General features: G+C 42.4%; 1 non-coding gene across 1 annotated transcript; it reads right to left on the bottom strand.

Moving 5' to 3' along the window:
- Positions 1 to 9,139: 9,139 nt before the first annotated feature.
- Trnak-cuu lies at positions 9,140 to 9,212 on the bottom strand. Its single transcript has one exon. It is a non-coding gene; the product is annotated as a tRNA-Lys (tRNA).
- Between the last annotated feature and the right edge of the window lie 1,540 nt (positions 9,213 to 10,752).

The following is a 10,752-nucleotide window of genomic DNA, read 5'->3' as shown; positions in this document are numbered from 1 at the left end:
TATAAACCAAACAGATCTAACATATCTACAGAACATTTCACCAGACTAAAAAGAATATACTTTCTACTCAGCACCTCATAGAATTTTCTCCAAAAGTGACCATATACTCAGTCACAAAGCAAGTTGTAACAGATACAAGAAAATTGAAATAATCCCCTGTATCCTAACAGACCAACAACAGAAACAACAGAAAGCCTACAAACTCATGGAAACTGAACAACTCTCTACTGAATGAAAACTGGGTCAAGACAGAAATAAAGAAATTAAAGACTTTCTAGAATTCAATGAAAATGAATACACAACATACCCAAACTTATGAGTCACAATGAAAGCAATGTTAAGAGGAAAGTTCATAGCAATAAATGCATACATTAAAAAAAAAAAAGGAGATATCTCAAACTAGCAATTTAACAGCACACCTGAAAGCTCTAGAAGAAAAAGATGTAAGTAAGCACACATGAGGAGTAGATGGCAGGAAATAAACAGAGGGCGGAAATCAATAAAATAGAAACAAAGAGAACAATACAAAGAATCAATGAAACAAAGATAAAAAATCAACAAGATAGACAAATCCTTACCCCAAATAACTAAAAGACATGAAGAGAATACCAAATTAACAAAATCAGAAACAAAAAGAGGGACACTGAAGAAATCCAAAGAATCATTAGATATACTTTAAAATTTTCCACAAAATTGTAAAATCTAAAAGAAATGGATAATTTTCTCAATAGATATCACTTACCAAAGTTAAATCAAGATCAGGTAAACAATTTAAATAGAAGCAGTCATTAAAAGTCTCTCAACCAAAAGAAGCCCAGGGCCAGATGCTTTTAGCATAGAATTCTATCAGACTTTCAAGGAAGAGCTAACACCAAAATTCCTCAAATTATTCCACAAAATAGAAACAAAAGGAACATTGCCAAATTCTTTTAATGAGGCCACAGTCACTCTGATATCCAAACCACACAAACATTCAACAAAGAGAATTACAGGCCAATTTCCCTTTATGAACATAAATGCAAAAATAATAAAATACTTGCAAACCATATCCAAGAACACATCAAAAACATCATCCACTAAGATCAAGTAGGCTTCATCCCAGAGATGCAGGGATGGTTCAACATATGAAAATCGGGCAATGTAATCAACCATTGGGAAGTTGGAACTGAAACAGGGACAGAGTGGGAGAGCAAGGAAAGAGATACCATGATAAATGAAGACATCATGGGAATAGGAAGAGGCAGGGTGTTGGGGAAGTTCCCAGGAATCCACAAGGATGACCCCTCCTTGGACCAATGACAAAGGTCAAGAAGGTGCATGGACAGGTCTACTCCGGTGACAGGATTAGTGAATACCCTAACTGTCATCATAGGGCCTTCATCCAGTTACTGATGGAAGCGGATGCAGAGATTCACAGCTGGGTGCCAGGCTGAGTTCCAGGAATCCAATTGATGATAGAGAGGAGGGATTTTGTGGGCAGGGGATGATAAGATCATGATGGGAAAATGTGTAGAGTCAACCAGCCATACTAGAGAATCTCCTCAGGATCTTGCCCAGTATCTTCTGCATATGCGTGTGGCAGGAGATAAGGCAGACAAGGAAGTATTGAGATTAGCATAAGAAAGAAGCCAGTTGGCAAAAAGACCAGAAGGCTCCCTAAGTAAAGGACTTGTAAGGGATATAGCATGTAGGAGAAAGCTTGGACTTCCTGAATTCAGCAGGCACTAAGTACATGATCCCAAACAAGTGCCACTTCTGACCTTCCCCAGCTCTCTAGCCCACTTGTACTCTAAATGCCATCATGGTGAGTTGGTTTAAGGTTGCAGGAATAGACTCACTTTCTCCACACCAATTTCAATAAAAAGGCAGAAAAACAAGGTCTCAATCAAGTTTTACTGAAGTACACACACACACACACACACACACACACACACACACACACACACACACTGCAAAGCACCCAAAGAGACAGCTTTCCCGGTATATGGAGATCCAGAGCTGGAGTTCACATTTGTCTGCCAGATTTTAATTTACATGTTTGGGAGGAGGAAGAGTTCCCTTCCTCCCTCAGAATTGGCTCATCTGGGCTATTGTGAGAACTGGGTAACCCAGAGGAAGAGGGAAATTGATTGCTTCCTGCCCTCATCGGGATATTTTTAAATCCCACTGAACAGTTAACCTCTCTTGGTAGAAACACCACCCAGACTTCGTCTTGGGAGAAGGAAAAGAATCGGGAGTTTGGCTATCTTAAATGTTTGAGTGAGGGCACATTAATCTGCCTAGAGCCCCTTTTACCCTGCCTGTCTGCTGCCACATCCAGCCTGGCTCCAGGAGGAACCTGACTTGGGTGTGCAGGGAAGAAAAGACAAACACAAATACACCCAAAAGAGCTGGCATCAGGTGGAGTGGGTTATCTGATAGAGAAACCATGGTACTCCAGAAGCTCAGCTTTTTTTTATTATATACAGTTAAATAGGGACGCAGGATTGTTGCATATAGTTAAGTCAAGGAGGCAGGGTATGGTATACAACTGAATCAAGGAGACAGGTTTAACTAATTTCAGCAGGAGCTGTCTCTGTGGGGGACCTGTTTTCAGGCCATAGATATTCTGAGGGAGAAAGCCATGATGAACATTTCCTACACACACTAACAATATTCTCACCTGGACCACGGGAAAATTTGCCTCCTTCTGAGCCTCATCCCTCTTTGGGGGAGTGGTGTCAAGGTCCTCTAGAGGATCAGAAATTATAGAATATGTATATGGAATTTATTAAAATGGTTTATGGCTATGGTCCAGCTAGTCCAACAACAGCTGTCTACTAACAGAAGGTCCAAGAATCCAGTAGCCATTTAGTCCATGAGGATGTCTCAGCTGGTCTTCAGTTTACACCAGAATCCCAAAGAAGTAGGCTCTGTGCCAGTGAAGGAATGGACTTGCCACTGAAAGCAAGCAGGCCAGGAGAGCAGGCTTCCTTCTTCTTTATCCTTTATAGAGGCTGCCAGCAGAAGGTGTAGCCCAGATTCAAAGTGGATCTTTCTACCTCAAAACATCAGAATTAAAGGTGCGTCTCCCCACCTCAAAATAACCTCTTTAAAAGTGGGTCTTCCCACTTCAAATGATTTAATTAGGAAAAATCCCTCACTGGTATACCCAGATGCTTAGGTTTTAGTAAATTCCAGATGTAGTCAAGTTGACAACCAAGAATAATCACAGCAGGGGGGACTTAAAAGTTTCCCATGAATCTGAGGCTAGGTCCTTGACATGGCCAAGTCATCAACAACGTATATTCACTCAGAACTTCACACACTCTGGGATTCCTCCTCTCCCTACAGCCTGCATTGAAGGGGTCTGTCTGACTCCCTAGTCCCTCACTCTGGGAAGGACTCAGTTAGTAAACTGTGTTTCTATCCAATGTTCCTGGTCCAATTCTTTGTTTCAGGACTCAAGAACCTGAAAATTCCAGAGGATGTCCTCTGAACTCAAATTCACACATATAACATGGGGACCCACAGTATGGCACCTGGCTTCCATCAGAGTAAGTGATCAAAGAGACAGCATCTAAGTTGGACCAAGTTGGAAGCCACAGTCTTTTGTTTGTTTGTTTGTTTGTTTGTTTTTCGAGACAGGGTTTGTCTGTGTAGCTTTGCACCTTTTCTGGAACTCACTCTGTAGTCCAGGCTGGCCTCGAACTCACAGAGATCCACCTGGCTCTGCCTCCCGAGTGCTGGGATTAAAGGCGTGCGCCACCACCGCCAGCAGAAGCCACAGTCCTATGCTGAGGTGTAGCTCCAGGAATGGAATGTGAACTTACAATGTTGTGAATCCTGGCCAAGATCCTCAACATACAAAAACAAAACTACCATCTTTGTAATCAAATATCTAAATGACAGCCCACATTTTTGACAGCCACACTCAGCAAGAGTGAGTGACATATGGGCATAAATATGGGGCAGCAGGAATCATTGAGCGGTCATCTTCAAGATTATGTATAACTCACAAGTGCAGAGGAAGAATCTGGGTGCAGGCTGGCAAGATCTGCATGTGTGAGGAGCGGTGCTTCCATTTTCACCTTCAGGACTTCCCTAATGAATCCTCATTAGCACTGTGACCATTGTCATTTATTTGCTTTTGTTGATGACCTGTGTCATGCTGACATCCACTCACAAGATACTACTTAATTCCTCAGCCTGCCCTATGAACAAGCTGAAATACACCTGCCTACGCTTTCCAAAGAGTGATTCAATTATCTTTCATAATTGGATTTTTGTTCACTATTTGACCCAAGATGAAGCTGTGGCTCAGTTTTCAAGATGTATAAAAATAACCATGATGGAATGTTGTTTGGCTAATTGTCATAGTTTCTGACAAAGATCTCCATTCTGTGAGGTGTGGAAATTATCCTAAAGCCTTAAGTTTTGTGCATTTACTACCCACCAGGCCCATAGTCCTGTCACAGTGAACTATGATGCTGTGGATATGGCTCTGTGTAAATAAAATTCTGATTGGCCAGTGGCCAGGCAGGAAGTATAGGCGGGATAAGCAGAGAAGAGAATTCTGGGAAGTAGAAGGCTGAGTCAGGAGATGCTGCCAGTCACTGCCGCCATGAGAAGCAACATGTAAAGACACTGGTAAGCCACAAGCCATGTGGCAAAGTATAGACTAACAGAAATGGGTTAATTTAAGATAGAAGAAGCAGATAGCAAGAAGCCTGCCACAGCCATACAGTTTCTAAACATGTAAGTTTCTGTGTGCTTTCTTGGTTGGGTCTGAGCGACTGTGGGACTGGCGGGTAAGAGAGATTTGTCCTGACTGGGACAGGCAGGAAAACTCCAACTACAAATGGCGCCCAACGTGGGGCACGAATTTCCACCTAAAACCTGAGAAAAAAGATTCTAAAACAGAGCTAAAAAGAACTTCCTAGTTGTCTCTCTCAAGTTAGCGGCAGCCTGCAGGTTTGAGCTACTATGGCGGGTTCCTGGCATGTGTGTCTGACCTGCAGTGCGGCGGGAATGAGGAGTCTACAAGCGGCACTTTACTCTGCTGCATGGTAGATTTAGCCTTTGCTAGTTTAAAAAAAAAAAAAAAAAGTTTCTGGGCTATGCACTGCTTTGATAGAACTGCTTCTGATAGTTGATGGTACACATGGCTCAAGACCCAGAGCTGTCTGTAAACTGTACCACCGCCATGTAGGGAAGCTGAGGTGGGTGGAGCCAGCAGCCACAGTGGCGTTTCAATCTTACTAAGATGGATATTACACAGAGAATCTGGCTTATGTTGTCTTTGGGATTTTTAACTGCAGAAAAAGATTTGTTCGTAAAAGCTGTTGAGTTAAACAAAAAGCCAGAGGCTGTGGATTTGTTCAAGATTAAGATACATCAGGTTTGATCAGCCAAGACCCCTGAAAGGTCTCAGATGACACCATGGCCCAGATGATCCAACATCCAGAATGGTTTTAAGGCAACTGGCTCAGAGGTTTACCCTCATGGACTACTTCATAATCCTAAAATTTTCTTTATGTCCCCATAAGATACAGCACCCCCCTCCAGCAGGAAGTAGTAAGAGAAACTACGCCCACATTCCCAAAATTATCAAGTTGGCTTTGGAGATGGAATTGGCTCACTCCTTCTCTAAACCCAGACATATTGCTAAAAGAAAGGGTTAAGAGATTCTTGTGTCCCAAATCAGAAGAGCCCTCTGGTGTGGGACAGAGAAAAACCAATATTTTTCTTTAAAGCAGGTTGATTATAAATGTGATCTCTTTCTAAAGAAGAAAAGGGGATATGATACAGATATAATAGGATGAAAGGATAGATTAAGGAACTTACTTCTAAAGAGCAACAACTTGTTTAAAATGTTTTACATTGGTATAGATTTTAGTCTATTGATACAAACTTAAAGTTAATTTTGTTATACTGTGTGTATATTTCTAATCATGTTTAAGGTATTATGTTTGTATAGCTCATTTAAATTGTAATGGATAATTAAAAATAGATTAATAACTGGTCATCTATGATAATCATACTCGTAGCCATGTTACTTAAGTCTTCTACATATACATAGAGATATTTCAGATAGACAGGTAATCTTCAAACACTTCAAAGGTCTACAGAATATGGCATTTAAAATATTTTTAAAATTTAGACTTTCTGGACAGTGAGACATGTCTGCTCCTGGCAACACCAATTTACTTCAGAGACAACGATGGGCATTGAAGACACTTCATATCTTATCTTCACCTTGGCAAAAATAGCCATTTGGGCAAGAAACTGTTCTTGCCTGGACTGCTTGATCGACTGGACATGCAGGACCCATAGAAAGGTGACCAATAAACTTTGCTTGACAAAATGGTCCTTCAGGTTCCTGCTTCACAGAGGAAAATGCCAGACATTTTACAGGACTTTGAGAGAAGTGACCAAGAGATTCTAGCCCTGTGGGCTGAAGACAAATGCCCCAACATTACAAAGGAACATTAGGTGACTGTTCAGGCTGCCAGCTGTCTCTGTCTACCCTGCAAGACTCCCGAAAAATGCTTGCATCCTTCTCCCTGTTCTCAGGTAATATTATATCCTTCTGAGGTCTTTGATGTGGTTGAAGACTAGATAGTTATAATTTCCTCAGTTATGATACAAGATAAGTTAGATATAAAACCTTAGACTCACAAATATAAGATAGATAGGATATCTTCTTTAATATTGTAACTGTAATTCTTGCTAGATAATTGTTTTGTTATATGTAATTGTACTATGTAAAAGTTAAAACCTTCCTTAAAAAAAAAAAAGAAAAGGGGAAGTGCTGTGGATATGGCTCTGTGTAAATAAAATTCTGATTGGCCAGTGGCCAGGCAGGAAGTATAGGCGGGACAAGAGAGAAGAGAATTCTGGGAAGTAGAAGGCTGGAGAGACACTGCCAGCCGCCGCCATGAGAAGCAACATGTAAAGACACTGGTAAGCCACAAGCCATGTGGCAAAGTATAGACTAACAGAAATGGGTTAATTTAAGATAGAAGAAGCAGATAGCAAGAAGCCTGCCACAGCCATACAGTTTCTAAACATGTAAGTTTCTGTGTGCTTTCTTGGTTGGGTCTGAGCGACTGTGGGACTGGCGGGTAAGAGAGATTTGTCCTGACTGGGACAGGCAGGAAAACTCCAACTACACTATGACAAAGGAATGCCTCTCCTGTAATTGTTCCTCATCACTGAAGTGCCAATGAATAATTTTAAGTCACCCTGTGACACTTGACACCAATGATGTCATCTCGTGGTTTTTCTCAGTTTTAGTCTACCATTATGGTCAAAGATAACTTGGGCTGACTTTCTGCTGCAATATGAGAAATAAGGGGAAGCGGAGCATGGTAACATACATTTATAATCCCAGCATTTAGGAGGTGGAGGAAGGAGGATTAAAAATCCAAGGTCATCCTCGATTTTGTTGCCAAAATGTCTTCCAAACATTTATGTTGATGCCTATAGATTTGTGTTGTTCTGAGCCTCAGCCAGAAAAGCTGACCTTGGCAGTGGCCTGCAGTTAATGCAAAGATCCATAACTAGTCAGAGTGCTAAAAATAAGTTACTGTGAGTGCCCAACCCTAAATGGGACAGTTATATCAACCCCAAATCCCCGAGATTCAGAGAACAATGTAGAAAAGGGGACAGAGGGTGGATAGGAGCACTGACCCTGAGTTTCATCTCCAGAACCATGGTGGAAGGAGAGAACAGACTTCCAGAAGTTGTCCTTTTTGAACATGAAAAGGCCTAGAGAATACTTAAATGCTTCTTATTCCTCCAAACAAGCTAATCTGAAAGAACCTAACAGAAAACTGCAGCCACATGACATTAAGGAGCAGGCGACTCTATGGTGACAGGAGTAGTGGGGGCTGAGGAGACAGCTCATGAAAGTGCCATGGAATGCATGAGATCAGTGGTCACCAGACTACGGGAGAAAGCAGAATGAACAGGTAGAGCATACAAGGATTTTTAGGATAGTGAAACTGCTGTGTGTGGCTATGGTGATGACTATGTGCCATTATATGAGTTTTGTTAAAACTCTGAATGTATAATGCTGTCTTAGAGTTTCTATTGTTCTGAAGAGATGCCATGACCACAGCAACTCTTAAAAAAGGAAAACATTTAATTGGGGTGGCATCTTACAGTTCAGAGGTTCATCATGACGGAGAGCATGGCAGCAAGCAGGCAGACATGGTGCTGGAGAAGGAGCTGAGAGTTTTACATCTTGACATGCAGGCAACAGGATGTGGTCTGAGATAGTGGGCATGGCTTGATTATATATGAGACCTCAAAATCCACCTCCACAGTGACACAGTTCCTCTAACAGGGCCATACCTACTCCAACAAAGCCCTTTGGGGGTCCATTTTTTTTTTTCAGACCACCACAAATACCAAGAGGAATTTACATAATGAAAATCATGAACTTTGGAGATAATGATATTTCAATTTAGATTCATCTATGGTAATACCTGCACCTATCTGGAGAGCCTGTGTTGTGTGGGTGACAAGGAATATTGGATGATGTACCCTAGTAGCCATCTATTGCCCTCCTCTGTATGTGACCTAACATCATTGTGGCCATTGAGCAAATCCTTTGGAATGTTTAAAAAGAACTCTGGTTTCAAACAACCAAAAGGCTAAAAATGGCAACAGATAGCACTGGAGGCCCATAGGAGAGATTTCTCCACTTTGCTTTAAATGATCTCTTGATATATTTTTAAAGTGCCTTAAATTATGAATTTATTTGTCTTAAAAACTATAAAAACTTAATTACACTTTTACTACATTTGGAACCTGGAATTTAGGATCATCTGAAGTTGTGTTCTGTAGTGGATAGCCATCCCAGCATTGGCCTGGAAGTTCCAACCCCCATTGAGGCTTCAGTAATGATCACGCCCACAAGGCGGGGCAGAGGAGGGAGCGGAAGACCGAGGATCAAGAGGAGGTCGCTCTCTTGGTTCGGGGATGCTGGACGCAGGAGGTAGACCAAGCAGAGTTCTCCAGAGAACACCGCCAGACTGTACTATACCTTTGCCAGACCCTGCAACCTACCCCTTCATTTGTAAGTTACCCTACAAAATAAACCTCCCTTTTAACTACGTGGAGTGGCCTTAATAATTTCACCAATATCTGGCGCCCAACGTGGGGCTCGAACCCACGACCCTGAGATTAAGAGTCTCATGCTCTACCGGCTGAGCTAGCCGGGCTCGCCTGGGCCTTTGGAATTTGCCCCACGTGAGCGCCAGATATTGGTGAAATTATTAAGGCCACTCCACGTAGTTAAAAGGGAGGTTTATTTTGTAGGGTAACTTACAAATGAAGGGGTAGGTTGCAGGGTCTGGCAAAGGTATAGCACAGTCCGGCGGTGTTCTCTGGAGAACTCTGCTCGGTCTACCTCCTGCGTCCAGCGTCCCCGAACCAAGAGAGCGACCTCCTCTTGATCCTCGGTCTTCCGCTCCCTCCTCTGCCCCGCCTTGTGGGCGTGATCATTACTGAAGCCTCAATGGGGGTTGGAACTTCCAGGCCAATGCTGGGATGGCTATCCACTACAGTGTTCTCAGGTCCTGGTTACTCATTTAGTTCCAGAATAAACTCTCTATTATCCTAAAAGCTACTTCTTTCATCAACAAAACTCAGTTGATAAAAGTGCTTGCCTAGTATGCATGAGGCCCTGGGTTCAGTACCAACATAAATTGCCTATGGTGGTGTATGTTAAAAGCCCAGCAGGGGGATCAGAAGTGCAAGGTCATTATTGGTACATAGCAAGCTTGACACCAACCTAGTCTACATAAGACCTTGTGTCAAAGAGAGGAGGAAGGGTGGGGATGGAGGAAAAATCCTGACATATTGTGTTCTTTAATCAATTAATAATCCAAGCTCTTCCCCGCCCTCCAAAGTCATTGTGCTTCTGAAGTCAGGAAAGGAGGCCACAGTAATTAGTCACGGAGCTCTGTTAAGAGCTCCAAACTACTGCTAATTCCCCACTAAGGAGACGTTTTAAAGAATGATGGGCCTCACTTTGAATTTCTATTCCCCGGCTCCCTCACCATTACCTGCCCGTCTCATGCTCAGTTGCCCATTTTTTACCTTCTTCATCTTGAACCTTCCAAAGTGCTGTGGGGCACTGCAGGCTTTTTATTTATTACCTTCTGTCAAGCAAACAGCAGGCCTCCAGACCAAAGAGTACTGCCTTCTATTCTTCCCAGCCACCAGCATGCATTCTAAATGAACACGTTAGGCTTAATGTTACAGATGAATATCCATTGTCTGGATCTGTCCCCAGGTGAACCTCGCTCCCAAGAACTGCTTTCTAAAGTGAACGAATACCTTTGTTTTGCCATAGGCTCAATGCTGCTCTTGGGAAATGCCCACCACTTCCCCAAATAATTAGAAGGGGACATGTTACCACATGTAGGGTCATATGTCATCTCCATGCACAGCCCTGCCTCTTATGCTCACTTTTAGTTTTGTTCAATTTACCGGTGTTATTTCCCATAACATTTTTGAGGCATGTCTCACATATCTCAGGCTGACTTTGAATTCTCTGATTTCTCCTGTAGCTAAAAATGACCTGAATTTCTGATTCTCCTATCTCAGCCTCGCTAATGCTAGGATTACAGGTTTTTACAACCAGGCCTGGTTTGTGCAGTGCTGGAGATCAAACCACAGTTCTCAAGAGCCTTATTCCAGTTTTGTTTCTGTGGCTGTGACACATATTCACACACACACACACACACACACACACAC

The sequence above is a fragment of the Onychomys torridus genome, chromosome 3, assembly GCF_903995425.1.
Source record: "Onychomys torridus chromosome 3, mOncTor1.1, whole genome shotgun sequence".
NCBI lineage: Eukaryota > Metazoa > Chordata > Mammalia > Rodentia > Cricetidae > Onychomys > Onychomys torridus.
This window is presented reverse-complemented; position numbering and strand designations above follow the sequence as displayed.